Raw genomic sequence first — 20,035 nt, forward strand, 5'->3', positions numbered from 1 at the left:
CTTGTTTCTCCCCAAATTGTGACTCTTCCACTGTCAGAGGTACTTTATTGCATCTAGAAATTACTTTGTAGATTTTAACAAAAATTCCAAGAGCCAAAAAGCTTCTGAGAAGCACATAAAGGTAAAGGAAAAGCGATTGAATTTTCTGGAGGTAATAGGATTCCAAACATCCTTTAACATCATTTAATTTAATGAGATTTCAACAAGTATGACTGGATTTACCTCATTCTTTTATATTAATTTTCTTTATTTCTTTCTTGTTTAAGTTATAGGAGAAATCTCCCCATCTAATGTTGCTTGACAGCTTTTTACCTTTCTGATGGCTTGTTTTGTAGGACCAATATCTGTCATGAAGGTTAGGATAATTTTTCCTTTAAAAGGCATTAAAGTCATTTTTAAGACTTAATTGTCTTACTAGTGGAAGACCTAAACTTTCCCCTCTCAGAATTATATAAATTTAACAAAAAAAGAAACAAAAAAACTTAAAGAGGTAAATGGAATTTTAGAAAAGTGAGATATAGACCTCTGTAGAAAATTGAATGGGGCTAGAAAGGAATATATTTTTTACTGAGCAGTATATGGAACCAATAAAAAATTGACAATGTATTAGAGCATTAAAAACCTCATTATCAAATGCAGAAAGGCAGAAATAATAAATGCATTCTTCTGGGATCATAATGCAATAAAAATTCATTCAATAAAGGGTAGAGGAAAGATAAATTGAAAATTAATTGGAAACTAAATAATTTAATCCCTAACAATGAGTGGGTCAAAGAACAGATAATAGAAACAATCAATAATTTCATTAAAGAGAATATGAGAACAATGAGACAACATCCAAAATTTAGCTGAATCAATACTTATGGGAAACTTTATCTCTCTAAACATTTTCATTATGAAATAGAGAAAGAATAAATCAGTTATTTAGAAATGCTACTAAAAAAAACTTACAAAATATTAAAAGCCCCCAATTAAATAAAAACCAAATTAGCAATTTAAAAAAAATGTAAGGTGAGATTAATAAAATTGAAAGTAAGAAAACTATTGAGCTAATATGTAAAACTAGGACTTAGCTTTATGAAAAAAAAAAGATAAAGAAACCATTGGTTAATTTGATAAAAAAAAAAGAAAAAGAAAGAAGAAAACCAAAATACTAGTATCAAAAAGGAGAAAGTTAAATTCCCCACCAAAGAAAGGAAATTAATACAATTAGGAGATATTTTGTCCACTTGTATGCCAGTAATCTGACAGTCTGAGTAAAATGGATAAATGTTTTACAAAAATATGAAAAGGCAAAGGTGTCCTCCTAAATTCCTTCTATGACACAAACATGGTGCTACTGCCTAAACCAGGAAGAGTAAAAATACGGAAAGAAAAGTAGACCAATTCCCCTAATAAATATTGATGCAAAAATTTTAAATAAAACACTAGCAAGGAAATTAAAGCAATATATCACAAAGATAACACACTATTATCAGCTGGGATTTATACCAGGAATGCAGGGCTGGCTGAAAACTATCAACATAATTGACATATAGATAGCAAAACCAACAGAAATCATATGATTATATCAATATATGCAGAAAAAAGTTTTAAACAAAATATAACACCCATTTCTATAAAAAATACTAGGAAACATAGAAATAAATGGAAATTTCCTTAAAATAAGTATCATCTATCTAAAACCATTAGCAAACATTATTTGTAATGGGGATGAGCTAGAAACTTTCCCAATAAGACCAGGGGGTGAAGTAAGGATGCCTATCATCATCAGTTTTATTCAATATTGCACTAGAAAGGGTAGCTATAGCAATAGGAGAAGAAAAAGAATGGAAGAAATTAGAGTAGGCAATGAGGAAACAAAATTATAATTATTTGCAAATTATATAATGGTCTAATTAGAGAATCCTAGAGAATCAACTAAAAAAACTAGCTGAAATAATTAACTTGAACAAAGTTGCATTTTATGAAGTAAATCCACATAAATCATCAGCATTTCTTTATATTACCAACAAAATCCAGCAAGAGATAGAAAGAGAAATTCCACTTAAAGTAACTATAGACAACATAAAATACTTGGGAATCTACCTGCCAAGACAACCCTATGAGAACTTATATGGTTCCTATAAGGACCTATATGAACACAATTACAAAACACATTTCACACCAATAAAGTCAGATCACAAATTAAGAATTAGAAAAATAACAATTGCTCATGGGTAGGCCAAGCCAATATGATAAAAATGACAATTCTACCTAAATTAGTTTACTTATTCCATGCCACACCAGTAAATACTGTATAGAGTATTTAGATATATAGAGTAAATACCAGAAAATACTGTATAGAGCTAGAACAAATAATAACAAAATTCATGTGGTAAAACAAAAGGTCAAGAATACAAAAGGAAGCAATGAGAAAAAAATGTGAAGGATGGTTGCCTAGACATATCAGATCTCAAAGTATATTATAAAGCAGTAATCATCAAAACTATCTGGTACTGACTAAGAAAAAGAGTGGTGGTTCAATTGAATAGATTAGATACACAATCCACAGTAGTAAATTACCATAATAATCTAGAGTTTGATGAGCCCAAAGACCCAAGTTTTGGGGACAAGAAATCATTATTTGTTAAGACTTTGCATCAGTGGAAAAAAGTATGCAAAAATTAGATATAGTTTATGTACACTGATATGATATGTACCGAGGTCAAAATAGATACATGATTTAGACATAAAGGGTCATACCAGAAACAAATTAGGAGAGCAAGGAATAATTTACCTGTCAGATCTATGCAGATGGAAAGAATTTATGTTGAAATTATTTTAAAATGATCCCTTTTATTTATGCTTTGTAGAATTTTTTATCATAAAACTTGCCAAAGGTCTTTTCTACCTCTTTTAAAATAATCATGGTGTTAAATGTTTTGATTTTTAATACAACTATGTTAATAAAATTATTGTTACTTATAATAATTATTTTCCTAATGTTAAACTATTATTATATTCCTGGTATTTATAAATCCAACTTGATTATAGTGAATGATTTATTGGATGAGTATCTGTTGGACAGAATTTTATTTAAAATTTTTTAATCAGCATTTGTTAATATATTGGGCTAGAGTTGTACATAGGTAGTAGGGAGATCGCTATCTCATGAAAAGAGTTTGGTAAAATACTTTCTCAGTTTTTAAGAATAATTTTTGTAGTATTCACATTAGTTGTTCTTTCAAAAGTTGGCAGAATTCTTCAGTAAATCTATCAAGGTCATCAATTCCCCTCTCCCCCTCCCCACCATAGTCACATTAAGGCTAATCCTATTTCCTTTTCTGAAATTTGTTTATTTAAGATCTCCATTTGGTGTTCTTTTAGTTTTGGTATTTTATATTTTTAAAGGTAATCTCTTTGGTCTTCTAAACGTTGTTGGTATATAATTGCATTGTAGATTCTGATCATTTTTTCCCCTTTTTCTAGATTTACTGTGATTTTACCTTGGTCATTTTTTAAACTTTTGATTATTTGATTTTCTACCTTTTTCTTTAAAAAAAAAACCTTTTAGTTATCTTTATCAGTTCTTTATCAGTCTTTTTGATTTCTAGTTTTTTGATTTCTCCTCTGATTTTTAAGATTTCCTATTTTATGCTCACTTTTGACTTTTTCTTTTTACATAAGAGTGGCCATCTTCATTTAAAAGGTTAATCATAGAAGTTTGGAGATATCGTTTGTTTTGAGTATTCAGAACAACCATTGAAAGATATCAACTTTTTAGTTAAAACGAATTTATATGTGCACAAGCATTAAGTATAGAAAAATTTAGCTATTTTAGTTTTAATGGAATACATGGGATTTCTTTATTTTAATTTTAATTTATTTTTTAATTTTTACATCACCATTTCCAAACATATCCTTCTCTGCTTCCCTACCCAGATAACCAGCCCTTACAACAAATAATTTAAAAGAAGGAAAAGAACAGTCAGCAAAATTAACCAACATATCAAACAAAAATGGTAATATTTGTAATATTTTGCACGAATTATCCCTTACTTCCACAAAAGAGGAAGAAATGCATTTTCTCCTTTCTTTTTTGTAATTCAGCCAATAAGCATTTATTCAGTCCTATTATGTCCCAGGAACTGTGATAAGTGCTGGGGAGACACAGAAATGCAAAGCAGTCCTTGGCCCAAAGGAGGTCAAAAATGAATGAGGAACATGCAAAAAAACTATATACAAATGGCTATATGCAAGATAATTGGAAATAATCAATAAAGTAAAGGCACTAGAACTAAGAATGATTAGAAAAGGCTTCCACTAGAAGGCAGAACTTAAAGGAAGCCAGGAGGCAAAGATGAAGAGGGAGAGCATTTCAGGAATAGGAGTCAGCCAGTGAAAACACCCAGAGCTGAGAGATGGAGTTCCTTGTTTGGGGAACAGTAAAGTGAGGGAGGGAGAGGGTAGAAGAAGAATGGGAAAGTATAGAGGGAGAGGGTTAGGCTGTGAGGGGCTTAGAACACTAAACAGAGGCTTTTTGTATTTGATGCTGGCGATTATAGGGAGACGTGAACATTGATTGTTGATGTGACCTGAGTGAACTTGCCCTTTAGGCTGCATATTGTTTTCCTGGAGTTTTTTATTTCATTTTATATCCACTCTTCTCTAAATTCTTCAGATTCATTTTTTATTACAAATGCGCTATTATTCCATTACATTAATTTAATACAAGTTGTTTAGCCATTCCACAATCAGTGGACATATACTTTCCCCCCCCCCCCCCCCTAGTTCTATGATAACATTTAAAAAATGTTTCAATGAATATTTTGGTTCATGCAGCATCTCTCTGACTTTTATATACTTGATATAGAAATTCCCAGCAGTGAATTCTTGGGCTTTTTCTTGGCATGATGAAAGTTACTATTTAGAATAGCTGGACCAATGTGCAATTCCATCAACAGTGTGTTAATAAATAAACATTTATTAAATGCCTACTATGTGCCAGGCACTGTGCTAAGGGCTAGGGATACAAAAAGAGGAAAAATATAGTCCCTGCCCTCAATCAGCTTACAATCTAATGGGGAAAGCAACATGTAAGCAAATTTATACAAAGCAAGCTCTATACACTATAAATAGGAAATAATTAATCATAATATAATAAAACAATTATTTAATTTCCTCAAGGGCACTAGAATTAAGAGGGGTTGGGGAACACTTCCTGTAGATGGTGAAATTTTAGTTGGTACTTAAAGGAAGTCAGGGGGGTTAGTAGTCAGGACATGTCAGAGCTGTCCAGGAATAGTGAACAATAAGAGAATGTACCCAGAGTCACAAAAATCATCAGCATGACAATGATGGTAATTAAATCCATGGGAATCGATGGTGAAATGAATCAAGAGAAGTAATATGTAGAGAGAAGAGAAGAGGGTCTATGAAAGAACTCTAATGGAAATTTATGGTTAGAGGGCATTATGTGTAAGAGGATCTAGGAAAAGAGATGGAGAAAGAGTGATCAGATAAATAGAATAACCAAGAGAGAGTATTAATGTAGGCTCTTTCTAGAGCCCCTCAAAACATTAATTGTTCGCATTTTTATTATTTTTGTCAATTTGCTGGTATAATATGAAATTCCAGAATTGTTTTGATAAGAATGTCTCTCATTATTGGTGATTAGGAGCAATTTTTCATATGGTCGTTAATGGCCTGCAATTCTTTTTAGACCTGTTTGTTTTTAGTTTCAGAAAATTTTTTCTTTAGGGCGATGGTTCTTGGTGCATAAGTTTTGTTTTGATTTTTAAAACCAAAAAAATTAAATGAATTTTCATACCAAAATTAACTCTTCTGATCTTGGCACTGAGTTTGAATATATTGGTATGAAAATTAACACATGGAAACTTCTATGACCTATTTGTGAAGCTCATAAAAAGACTAACTCTATTGCCCGGTTACTATGTAACTAATGTAATTCATATTCCAAGATTAAGTTCTCTAGTCCACATAAAACTTTATGCCTAGTTCCCTCCCACCCCCCAAAAAGGCATTCTAACAGCAACAACAACCAAAAAACCTAATAAACTTTTTTCAAATTTTCACGTTGGTTTTTATTCTTCTTGCTTTAAATATTCAGAGACAGGAACAGAGAGACAGAGACAGATAAGCTCAGTCTGTAACTTTAAGGCTGATCCAGTGGCTATTTTCACTAGGTCTCATGAAAGAAACTTCTACAAACATTTACCTTACTTTCCATCACTGACAATAGGAACTGTGATAAGAGTTGTAAATTAACTTTTCAATCTATTTGAGTTACTATTTAGTGTTATTAGTACGTTATATACTCAGCAGTATCTCAATGTGATAGGTGGGGAAAATCTAGAACAGTATGAAGGCCTATTTAGTGAATGACCTTAACGACCTGCTATCGAGATGAGCTCAGTCATGTTCTGCTTTGGCAGAATATGGACTTAAGTGAGTTGTTTATACAAAAAAGAGTCAAGGTAAAGGTGAAATGCTTATTCAATAGACCAACAATATTTCATGTTTCATGTTGTAAATATTAGCCTCCAGGGAGAATATTGTAGGAGTTATAGGTTATCATTTCATGTTTTAATAAATAAATAAAAGCTTTATCAATGCATATTTATCAGTCTTGTGTTTTAAAGCATTTACCTCATACTTTTTACATTGAATATTTTTATAGAAAGGTCCCTGTTTAATCCTTCTGGGGAGACCCTAGTATGAATCATTCCCAAACTTGAGGAGATTTTCTCAAGCAGGGACAAAATGAACCAGAGAAAGTGAAAAGAGTCGGACTGCCTACTTTCTACTAGTCCAGGATCCCTCGATAAGACTATTAGTCTTTTTTTTTTCTTTTTGGAGGGCAATTGGGGTTAAGTGATTTGCCCAAAGTCACATGGCTAGTAAGTGTGTCAAGTGTCTGAGGCCGTATTTGAACTCAGGTACTCCCGATTCCAGGGCCGGTGCTCTATTCATTGTCACTCAGCTGCCCCAACTATTAGTCTTTTGACTAATTTTCCTAGGAAAAGATAATTTATGTTTCTTTAATGTATTGAAATTTACAATATATGCATATCCATTTGATATCCATTAGTCCACATTCATTGCCACTTCCTTGCCTTACTCATGTTCCAACATAACTGACTGCTGAAGATATCAATGACATCATAAATCTGTCCTGAATATGTCAATTTGGCTTTTGCGGGTTGGCGGGGCGTGAGGCAGCAGCACCTTGAAGGCCTCGGGCGCCCTGAGAGAGTATAAGGTCGATTGGGCGCTGCCTGCCCACTCCCAAGAGCCCGGTGCCGCCTCTTTATCGCATGCGGATCTTTGCTCCTAATTATGTGGTAGCTAAGTCCAGGTTCTGGTACTTCGTTTCCCAGCTGAAAAAAATGAAGAAGTCCATGGAGAAATCGTATACTGCAGACAGGTCTTTGAAAAGTCCCCTCTTAGAGTGAAAAACTTTGGCATCTGGCTGCGTTATGATTCCAGGAGTGGGACCCACAACATGTACAGGGAGCACGGGGACCTGACCACTGATGGTGCCGTCACTCAGTGCTACCGAGATATGGGAGCCCGTCACCGTGCCCGGGCCCACTCCATCCAGATGATGGAAGTGGAAGAAATTCCTGCCAGCAAATGCCGCCGGTACACAGTCAAGCAGTTTCACGACTCCAAAATCAAGTTCCCTCTGCCCCACAGAGTTCTGTGTCGCCAGCACAAGCCACGCTTTACTACCAAGAGGCCCAACACCTTCTTCTAAGATTAGAGACAATGAGGCGCCTATTTGGTTTAAATAAATTTCTCAATTGGAAAAAAAAAAAATATGTCAATTTGATTTTTTTTTAAATTAGCATCCACAATGTGCAAGGCACTATCCCCGATACACTCAAATGTTATGTCCTTTCAAATTTGTCTAAGTGTTTCCTTCTCTTTTACTTGTAATAGGCCACTAGATTTGTAGATTTTGCATAAAATACTATTTAGAAATGATATTACATTATGAAAAATTTAGAAATGACATTAGATTAGGAGAAAAAATAAAAGTAGCATTTATGATTACAAAGATTAGGAAGAAAACATAAAACATTCACCGTATACTAAGAAAGTATGACTATTTCCAGCCTGGGGGAAAATGCTAATGCAATAATAAAATATATATATATATATATATATAATGAGAAATCAGTCAGTGAGGACACAGTTCTTAAGGCATGGGTGGATTTGCTTTTCCTGAAAATTACACAGAACATATTAGATCCTACATAGTTTCAGTTCAACATAGGGAATTTTGGAGAAGCAGTTTCTAGTCATGAATGACTGTGATGATGAAAAGTCCTCAGGTTGAGAAAGGTGCTCACTCGAAGTTGAGCTAGAATGGAGTATGAGTAGGAAAGGTTCAAGCAGATGCTCTCCTCATCAAAGATGCCCTCACTGGCCCTTTGGGTCAGGAAGGGACAGCGGGCCTCTGTTATTTCACCTTTGTTACTTTTTGTTTACTCTTTCCTGATCTTAGGTGAATGGGTATTCAGAGATGGAATGGACCAGGCCACAAGTTTGAGCTCTAAAAGGTTAGAAGAGAGATCAGAGCTATTGGAGTCATTAATAAAGAACCTCTTGAGCCAGTAGTAGCAGTAACTAAATCTGGTGAGGAACTAGCCCTGAGGAGAGACATGATTGACCCAAATCAGCAAGGAAGTGACCATGCAGCTCAGGAAACTGAACAAAGGAGTGACTCATCTGCAGGCTGTGCCATGCCCATGGGGGAGACTTTAGGAATGGAGAAAGGGACCCAGTAATCTACCCACACATAGGGTGGCTTACTCAGGTTTCTATGCCAACAGGCAAACCTTAATCTATTCACCTACAATCAGTTCTCTGATTCATTTGGTTGAATCACAAATTAAATACTTCATTCCCCAAGAAAAGAAAGTCTTAAAGACATTGGATAAAAGCTTCCAAAAACGCAGAAATGAGTGGGGCAGATTTCATGGCATCATCTTTCAATTTTTTAAAACTTCCTGGAATGATTCATCTTTATTAGGTTTCTTACTAGAATTCACAGGGTCATAAGAACCTCATAATAAGGGAAGAAGTGTTGGCCAGTTTAAAGGCAAAAAGAAAAAAAAGGAACATTCATGCTCCCAGCACCAGTATATTGGAGAAGCAAAATCCATGATTCTCCTATGAGCTGATGTACTTATAATGGGTATGGACATAAAACAGATATAAATAAGTATCCAAATAAGAAAAAAGGCAAGCATAAGAACATTCATCTTACTTTTAAGGAAACACACCAGAAAACTATACAATACAGTCTAAAAAAGAGAAAAAACCTAATGGATACTAAACACTAGGCTAGTCATCAAATAGAGGCCCAAATGGAGCATTTCTTCAATGTTTCCCTGCAAATCTGAAGTGTCCAATATCTATCACAAATGAAGCCCCAATATGTAGCATCTGCTCTCTGCTCCCTCTCTCCACTCTGATTCACACTCACAGCTTGGGTCTCTAGAAGAAAGCTGACTACTTTTCCTTCAGAGCCATAGGGGTAAGCCTGACAGGATTGGGATTTCTCATACTTGCATTCTTCAAACCAATGTGGTCCCTTCTGCTATTAATTAGCATTTCTCCAATATCAACCACCCAATTGCTATCAATTAACTCTTACAGAGTTATTTTCTGAAGGCATGGCAAGGACAGAAGTATAAGTATAAAAACATCACCCAAACAAAGAGCAGGACAAAAGGGAGAGTAGGCAAGTTTAAAGTGGTTAGTACAAAAATATCATCACCCCCTCCAAATCAATTTCCTGGCCCAAGGTATCTTTCTTTTTTTTGCATTCACAGAGTTCCTAACAACTTCCTTTCTATTGGGACATATCTGTTGTACAAGTCATTCCCTTGCTTTCCCAGAGGTGACATATTGGTTCACTCTGGGTGTAGGTAAAGCAACTCACTTCTCACGGCTGACTCCTTACCAGATATGCTACTGGCAAACCACTATTGACTCTAATTGATAGATTTTTTTCCCTTTCAACTTTTCTTTTCTTTAATTTTTAAAAATTTTTTGGCTTTTTGGAGGGCAATTGGGGTTAAGTGACTTGCCCAAGGTCACATGGCTAGTAAGTGTTAAATGTCTGGGACCAGATTTGAACTTGGGTCCTCCTGACTTCAGGCCGGTGCTCTATTCACTGCACCACCTAGCCACCACCTAGCCACCTCCCCGCCCCCCTTTTCAACTTTTCAAAGCTTACAGTGTCTATTCTCTATCCAGATTCTCATTCACCCAATAACAGGAAAAAATAAACATTTGAAAAAGTAGGCATTTTTAGTGGCTAGGGAAATGGAAGTAAGGGAATATCCATGAGCATCTCAGAGCTCTTCCTCACTCCTAGGAAGGAGAGTAAGAAATCTTTCTCTTGAATATTTTGCATATGCTTTTAGTTCTGGTTCAACCTGTACTTAGTTATTTATCCTTCCAACTCCTCAGCCAACCGGAAGACATCATCATATGTCTCTCATAACACCTCAGTCACTGGTGACCAGAAACTGTCTCCCAGAAGTTCCACACGTTAGATTGGCACCAGCAGTGAACAAAGTGCAAGTTCCCAGGAAAGAAAAATCCTCACATGGAGTCTCTTTGGCCAGCCCTCTATTATAAACAGATGTACCTAAGACTAGCGGAAAAAAAAATCCCTTCTCTATCCATTGCCATCCTTGGAACAGTGGGATTATCAACTTTGTGTTCAACCTGTTATTTTTCAAATTTGCTTCTAATCTCCCTCAGGGAAGTTTTATCATTTTCCATACCGTGATCAAGAAGCAGAAGGAGCTGTCATGTCTTCAGATTTAGTGTTTCATCACATTTTGAACCCCAGTAAGAATGCTAATAAAGATAAATCATTCCAGGAAGCTGGAAAAAAGGAAATATGATGCCATGAAGTCTCTTCCACTCCTTTATGGGTCGTTGGGTGCTTTTATCCAGTGCTTTAAGACTTTCTTTTCCTTGGAAAGTTAATTTCCCTCCCCCCATTCAATTATAATAAGAATCCAATGAGCCTGAGGACTGATTTTGTGGTTAGATTTGCTTTTTTCTGGAGATTATTTTTTAATTTATGGAATAAAACAAGTATTTCCATGATAGCAAAATTTGAAAATACAGATTTCACATGGAACTGCAAATCTACTATACGCAACTTGCTATTCCTAACAAAATTATCGTGTAAATTTCTTTTTCCCCTCCCTCCATCCCGCAGATGTCTACCATTAGACACAAATAGGTGTGTGTGTGTGTGTGTGTGTGTGTGTGTGTGTTATTTTATTCATCTATTTATCAGTTCTTTCTTTGGATGCAGATGGCGTCTTTTTTCCTATGTCCTTTATACTTAATTTGGGGAAGGGGACCTCTTGTGCCCTCTTTGCCTCTATGCTTCTTATTCCTTTCATTACTTCCAACATCATCCTTCTCCATTCATCTAAAGTATCCCGAAGAAAAGGCTTCAGACACAGATCAGTGAATAAATATAGTTCCTCTGCAACAGGCTGGTAATTGCCAGCTTTTGTATCCCTGAAGACGAGGTCAGCGCGCCCCAGTCCCCAGAGCTGCCGCTGAAGTCATTTCTGGGAGTGGCTTTCAGCACATGGCCAGGGTGAGGAGGTAGACAGAGAGAGGGGAACAGCCAGGGCTTCAGCTCTTCTCTCTGGTGAGGGCTTGATGGTTTTCCACCGGCACCAGCTCCTTTCCACTTTCCTCTTAGAATAACACACATGCCACATGGCTCATGTTTTCATATTTTCAGCAGAAGGTAAAGCTGATTGCTCCCCAAAGTTAAAGGGTGGGATAAGTCCATCCAGGGGTAGCTGCGAATTTTAGACCCTGAGAGCACTATGCTTTTTCCTCACTCAGTCAGTTGTGACAAAATGTTCCTCTTTTTACTTCCTTTCACCCCCGTTTTAAGAACCAAGGTCACATGCTCCAGCCTGTCTCAGTCCAGAGAATCGCTTGGGATGGGAAGGATTGAACCTGATGCATTTGGTGTTGAGCAAGGGGATGAAAGAGACGAATCTCTTCAAGGCAGTAGACGTGGGATGTTCTCTTTATGGTAAACTGACAAAACCTATAACACAGACAAGGGGGAAAAATTGTGTCAGTCTAAAATGGGACAGAGGAAAAAGGTGAGGCACAGAGGGATCCCTGAAACTCTTTAATAGCACAAATTTTTAAATTATAAGCATGATTCACTTCACAGGGAGAAATAAACTAAAGACTTTCCATAGAAATTGATTTTGGTACTACAGAACTGAAATCCATATCAACTGTATAATATTGGAGAGGACAGATCACAGGATTTATGGAGCCAGAAGATCTGGATTAAATCCTAGCTCTGTTCTTTCCTACTTTTGTTACCTTAAGCAAGTCACTTTACTATTTTAGTACTGTCTGTTAAAGGAAGAGAAAGATTTCTTTAGTTTCTTCTAGCCCTGTGTTAAACTGTGTCTAACAAATGTGTGGTTATTCCAAGACATGAACAAGGCTAGATCTGCACTCAGAAATGTGGAAAATAGGTTTTTATTATGTCTGCCAGGCCAAGTCTTATATTGCTTTAGTCATTGTCATTTTATAATGGCACATAAATTAACAGATTTCCTACCTGAGATGATGGTCTAAAATATAAAATAAAGCAGGGCATTCTGGTTCTAACTCTTATTTTAGGTAAAGTACTACATCTCTGGACCTTAGTTTGTATATTTGAACTGCTTTAGAATATTGTTATAAGGTTAAAACAATATGGTAGATTTAAAACCAATTTTAAAATTTAAAAATGATTTACAAGTAGAAGTTATTAATAAAAGTCTATGTAATATGGAAACAGAAAATTCTAATGAGTGGTTAAAAAAAATCCCGCTAGATTGGAGAGAGGAGTCCTGAGTTCAAGTTCTAGTCCGGTTATTAGGTAGCTATATAATCTTGGACAAGAGCCTCAGTTTCCTTAACTAAAAAAAAAAAAAGAAAACAAAAAAACCCAAACATTTAGACTAGATGTTTTCTAAGATCTCTTCAAGATCCCAAATATTTTAAAAAATATTTTGCATGACACTATTGGTTATGTTACAGAGTGGAGAGGCAGAAGATTTGATATCCTTCTTCTAAACTGCTAGTGTTTTATTCCACTGCACACAATGCTGGCTCTTGAATAGATAGATGTAGAAATATATGCATATCTGTATATTTACATATACACACAAACACACACACACATTGATAATCTTAGATAAGGAGTTCTCCAAACTTATGTTTTTTTATGGTTTTTAACCACCACCACAACAAAGCAACACCATAGATGAATAAGAAATTATACATATATATGTATATTAAACATTTGATTTTAAAACTTTGAATTCCAGATTCATTCCCTTCCTCCCTTGTCACTCTTCCTTCCTGGGAAGATAAGAAATTCAGTATAGTTTGTACATGTGTAGCTCATGCAAAACATTACCATAGTAGATATATTGTAAAAGACTGACTATATTTCCCTCCCTCCTATCCCACTTCCCACTTGTTCTATTCTCTACTTTGATCCTGTCCCTTTTCAAAAGTGGGTGCTTCCAACTTCCCTCCCACCCAGCCTGCCCTCCTTTCCATTATCCCCCCTCTCATCCCTTTACCCCCTACTCTCCTGGAGGGTGAAATGCCCTATTTAGTGTGTATTTCATTCCCTCCTCAAGCCAAATTCAAAGGGAATAAGCTTGATCCATTCCCTTTTGCCTTCCTATTCTTCCCTTCCATTGTAACCATTTTCCCTTGCCTCTTCTATATGAGATAGTTTACCCCATTCTGTCTCTCCCCATCCCCATTCATTATATTCCTCTCTCACCTCTTAATTTCCCTTTTTAAATGTCACCCCTTCCTATTAAATTGGTCCTGTGCCCTCTATCTATGTATACCTGTAAACATATATACACAATTCACATATGTATTCATATGCCCGTATACCCTCCAATATAGACATATTTATTTATTTATTTATTTCTGTTCCCGTCAACTATTTTCATACTGAGAAAAGCTTCATAAGTTACAATTATCATTTTTCCATGTGGGAATATTAATAGTTAAACTTTGATAAGTTCCTTATGATTTCTTTTCCCTGTTTACCTTCTCATGCTTCTCTTGCTTCTTGTATCTGGATATCAAATTTTCTATTCAACTCTGTTTCTTTTTTCATCAAGAATGCTTGAAAGTCCTCTATTCCACTGAATGACCATATTTTCCCCTGAAACATGATGCTCAGTTTTGCTGGGTAGGTGATTCTTGGTTTTAATCCCAGCTCCTTTGCCCTCTGGAATATTATATTCCAAGCCCTCCGATCTCTCAGTGTAGAAGCTGCCAGATCCTGAGTTATGCTGATTGTGTTTCCACAATATTCAAATTGTTTCTTCCTGGCTGCTTGTAATATTTTCTCCTTGATCTGGGAATTCTGGAACCGGGCTATAATATTCCTAGGAGTTTTCTTTTGGGGATCTTTTTCAGGTGGTGATTGGTGGATTCTTTCAACCTCTATTTTGCCCTCTGGTTCTAAAAGACCAGGGCAGTTTTCCTTGAGAATTTCTTGATGGGGTGGGGGTGGGGGAGGAGAGGAAGGAGCTTCCATTAAATGACCTCTAAAGACATGCTTCGCTCTAAATCTATGATCATATTACCTTATCTGATTAATCTACTTCATTGGGAATGTTTTTAATTTTTGTTTTCTCTTAAGAACTTTAAAAAATTGTATCAACTCTTTTTAAAATCACTTTTATTTCTGAATATATCTATCCCAATTCCACTACCCAGAGAGTTATAACCTGTAATGAAAAATAAGAGGGAAGGGGAAAAAATAATTCAGCAAAAAAAAAAACACATTAGATCCCACTAGAACCCCCACCTCTCCAATTAAAGAAGGGAAAATGTTTTCTCAATTTTTCTTTGGAATCAAGTTTGGTTATTAAAATTATACATCTTTCAGTTTCATTTTGAGGTTCATATTATTTACTTTTAAATTTTGCATGTTGTTTGCATATTTTTATTTTTACTTTATCTGATATCATGATTGCAAGTCCTGGTTCTTTGGAATCACCTAATGTATAGTAAACTTTTTTTCTAGCTACTCATTTTCATTTCATATATACCTTTCCTTTTTGGATTTGTATATGTTTATATATAATAAATTTTGGACTTTGCTTTCTTATCTAAGTGTTAGGTTTTCTTTTTCTTCTCTCTTTTGTATTGATTTTATACCCTTTCTCTTCTGTCGGAACTTTGTCTCTGACATGAGTATTCCTTATACTGCTAGGTAAGTCCTTTACTATAGTTTCTATTTCTGTTCTCTTTATCTTCCTTATCTCTCTTTCTTTGAATTTACTTAAACTATCAGCTTCTTGCTCTTTTTGTTTATTTATGCAAACATTTAATTATTTTCTTCTCCTAGTTTGATCCTTTTATTTCCCCACCCAATAAGGTCCGTGGTTCAAACCTTCCTTCCCTGAAGAGCACTGCTTCTGGGGTCAGACCAATCGGGTTCGCTGATGCCTACCCGCTTCGTGATGTTTGGCAAGTCACTTATTGTTCGTTTTTTTCATCTGTAAAATGACATGGTTTAGTTAGGTAGTACTGAGGTCTCCTCCACTTCTAAATCTGTGGTCTTATGAAGTAACATTCCTTTGTTTCACCTGCTTCAAGTTTTCTTTCTGTTCTCGTCATTATTTCACTTCTCTTCCTTTTTATTCTTAATTACACTCCCTAAGTCATGGTCTGCACCCAAAGCTCTTCCTTATTTACTTTTGTTGAGTCTCTCAGTAGCATAAAGCTTATAGAGCACCAAAATTTAAACTGCTTTTATCTCATTTCTCCATTATGACATATGTAGGTTTTATTTCATCTTTCTTTTTTTCCTTCTGTGTCTCACTTTTAGGAATATCAATTCAGGATGGAAGAAATATGGAATGGAAGTATATCTTATGATAGGGGCTGCTCTTTGTCTGAGGTACTGCCCTTAATATTCATCACTCCTAAGACCAAGTTACTATCTCTAGTTCTGTTTCCTTCCTAGACTCAGGGTGCAGACCAACCTTGAGAAAATATATATCACCTCTCTGGAGTATAATGCATGCTTGGGAGATACAGCTCTTTCTTGCAGAAGATAGTCTTCTAATGTACAATGTTTCCCAGATGACATTCATTAAAGGACACCTGCCTCTTACCACTGACATACCCTGGAAATTTTAAGCATGCTAAAACACCCAATATTGTGTGGAAATCTGGTTACAATTATAAAGGAAAATAAGCATGAAAGATCTAGGAACTATAATCTATGCTATGACTATTCAGGAATCCAGAAGGCTCACAATGAATCATTATAGGATTGGAGGAGATGGATTAAAAGATGCAGAATGAGACATAAATTTTAAGGTCATGTCAATGTGTTTTTTATGGTGATAATTATTTGTTACAAAGGAAACTTTTTTTTGAGGGTGCAGAGTTGAGAGGTATAGGTGGGTTTTTTCCTTAGTTGTTTTTGGTTGAGTCTGACACTTCATGTTTCTTTTTGAGGCTTTCTTGGCAAAGATTCTGGAATAGTCAGCTATTTCCTTCCTAGCTCATTTTACAGATGAGGAAACCAAGGCAAACAGGGTTAAGTGACTTGCCCAGGGGCACATAGCTACTATCTGAGGTCAGACTTGAATTCAAGTCTCCCTAACTCCAGGCTCAGCACTCTATCTACTGTACCACCTAGCTGCTCAACTGGTGGGTAGTATTAGTGATATTCAAGGAAAAAGAAAGAAAGAAAGAAAAAAAGCATCAAACCATTTTTAAAAATAATCAAAAGGAATTTGAGAAAGGCACAAAGATAAACTGCCCAGGTTTGGAACTACCTCCTTAAATTTGAAAAGTACCTCTGCAAATCAAGTATTTTATGGAGAGTCATAGTATCTTGGCACTCTTCCTGTTCCTTTTTTAATATTTTGTTTGTTGATTTTTGTCAATTCTTTAATAAAAATATTAGACGAGGACAGAAAAAAACAGGAAATAAAAGGATATAATTGTGCTGAATTATACTCTACATGTTATAACTGGAGGTTTTCGCATTCAGATTCAAAGTGGGGTGAGTGTATATTTTCCACCTTCAAATCCAAGTAGAATAGAAATTGAGGAAAAGGAAAGAGCTAACGCATTGACTTCAACTGTACTCATATTTTATTCTTGAGTTTTATTTTCTCAAGCACAAAAAAAGATTCATATCAAATATAACTAGCAAAACTTGGACCAATATACTAATATTTTAGATGTAAAATCAAAGTTCAAAGGGAAGGACATTCGGAACCCTCTGAGACAATAGAGTATTTTAAAATTGCAGTTTTATTGTTTACTAAGGTCATACTATTTCATCATTTTGACATAGTGATCTTGGGTTCTCAAAGACTGTACTGTCCAAGTGCAAATCTGACAAAACATCAGTATGGAAGTCTGTAAGTAAACCCAGAGATGGATTATATGCCTTTTGTTTAAAGATATCCCTAGTTTAGTTCAAAGGAACTCATTGCTATAGAGAAAGGCTTTATTTTTAATGACATTAACTTTATCAGACAGATTGTTATGGAGGGATTAGGATCTTCATTTTTAGAGACAATGTCCACATATAAAAGCATGTATATCTTTGAAATGTTGAAGACAAATGAAATGGAAGAAGCATTTATTTAAGTGCTAATTATGTACCAGGGACTATACTAAGTGCTGGTGATACACATACAAACAAGGAAGGGAGTACCTGCCCTTAAGAAACTTATACTCTCATAAAGAAAGAAAACAATTTAAAGGAGCGCTAGAAAGTGGGAGGAAATGGGAGGAGGATATATTTGGAAATGAACTGGAAGTATTATAGGGACTTGTTTCTAGGCTAGATAAGATGGAAGCTCACTTCCCTGAGTTTATGTTTCCTAGGACAATGTCTAAGTTTGTGTGGTAGAAGAATGAAGATGGTTAAAATTCAGGGAGTATGGTTTAGAAGCATCCAAAGATGTATGTGTGTATGTGTGTGTACACATGTACATGTATGTTCATTTGTATGTGTATGTATGTACACACACGTATGTGTGTGGTATAGACACAACACATATGCATACACACATGTGCATAAATACACATACATGTAAGTATATTTGTGTGTATATGTATGTGTATGTTATGTATCAAACTTCTTTTATGCAATGAATATAGTCCCAATACCTAAAGCAGGGAATGAGAAAGCATAGGGTAATTATAGGCCACTATCATTCCTTGATAGCAATTTTAAAATTTTGAATAAAATACTGCCAGATTATAGCAATTCATCCAAGAAATCATCTAGTTTGACCAAGCTGTATTGATACAAGGATGATTTGATATTAAAAATCAATCATATTAAAAACACAAATATCTAAAACCAAATCATTATCTATTTGATTCAGAAAAAGCCTTTGATAAAGTACAGTGTTCATTTCTGCTAAAATCCCTACAAAGTATAGGCAAAGAGAAACCTTTATAAAGTCATTATACACACACACACACATTTGGCCAGTAAAAGCAAGCTTCTTATAAAATGTGGACACATTAGAAGGTTTCCTATTAAATATAGGAGTAAAGCAATGTTGCTTATTTTTCCTACTATCAAGTTCTATGGTTCTAGAAATGCTAACTAACAGTGAGACAAGAGAAAAAAATTAAAGGCCTGATGCTAGGCAAAGGTCAGATAAAACTATTCCTACTTTCTGATGACATGATGGTTTACTTAAAATATCTTAGAGGATAACCAAAGACACTAATAAAAATAGTTAACTTCAGCAGAATTGTAGACTACAAAATAATCCCACAAAAATCTATAAAATGTTTATATAATAACAACAAAATCTAAGAGGTAATAATGGAAAGTTTGTTTTCTCATAAACAACTGCAAAATGTATAGAATATCTGAGGACAAATCTATCAAAGTACATAAAGAACTTTTATATATTCTATTACAAATTGCCCCTTTAAAAAATAAAGAACAATTTAAATATCAGAAGGCATATTCAGTTCTCATATCCAAGTTTTGCCAATATTTTTAAAAATTTGTTTATTTTATTCCAATCTTAGGACATAAAGCAAACATTTCTATAACATAGTAGAGTAGAAAAAAAAAGATGATTGCACATGAAACTGTAAATCTATTATGTACAATTTGCTATTTTAAAAATATAATAGTTATCACGTAACCAATATAATCAAAATGTCAATATTACAAAAAGTCATTTGTACACCAAAATTCATTTATAGTTTCAACACTATCAAAAAGAAATTATCTAAGAGATACTTTATACAATGCAGTAACATAGTAACAAAATTCATCTGGAGAAACAAAATTCCCAGAATAAGAAGGGAAAATAATAACAATTTTAAAAAAGGGATTGGTGTAGAGGAAACAGCACTTTCACTACTCAGACCATATTAGCAAGCTGCAGTAACCAAAGCTACTTGGTACTTATTTTAAAAATACAGAAGTAGATAAGTGGAATAAAGTAGACAAAGAAAGACTGGAAACAATGCTATGTAATCATCCATTGTTCTTTAAACCAAAAGAACATACATTACCTACAAAGACCTCCCTGTTGTTTAAAAACTGCTGTGAAAATTGGAAAGCAGTATGGCAGAAATTAAGCTTTAACTGACTTTTAGGACATATTCTATAATAAATTCAGAAGGTTTATGTCACCTTAATATTAAAGATAACTTGTAAAAACTTAGAAGTGAAACAGATCCTATATCTTTTATAGCTATTAGTAGAAGTACTCAACAAAATAAGGGATGGGGACAATTACAAAAGACCAATTAATTTTTTATAGTTTTCAAAGGAATTGCAAGTTCTTAACAACCATATGAAGAAATTCTCCAAATCACTAGTAAGAGAAATACAAATCAAACCCCTGAGGTTTAAAGATGGGAAGAGTCAACATAGGAGCAGTTGTGAGAAAATGGTTATATACTA

General features: G+C 34.8%; 1 long non-coding RNA gene across 1 annotated transcript; it reads right to left on the reverse strand.

Moving 5' to 3' along the window:
* Nucleotides 1-7,196: 7,196 nt before the first annotated feature.
* On the reverse strand, nt 7,197-7,805 carry LOC138149875 (uncharacterized). Its single transcript, XR_011165452.1, has 2 exons — nt 7,654-7,805; nt 7,197-7,596 (listed from the first exon to the last, which is right to left on the reverse strand). It is a non-coding gene; the product is annotated as an uncharacterized lncRNA (long non-coding RNA).
* Between the last annotated feature and the right edge of the window lie 12,230 nt (nt 7,806-20,035).

Source organism: Petaurus breviceps, unplaced genomic scaffold (assembly GCF_028583685.1).
Source record: "Petaurus breviceps papuanus isolate PSGF00001 unplaced genomic scaffold, PetGlider_PUasm1.0 90849, whole genome shotgun sequence".
NCBI classification, from domain to species: Eukaryota; Metazoa; Chordata; class Mammalia; order Diprotodontia; family Petauridae; genus Petaurus; species Petaurus breviceps.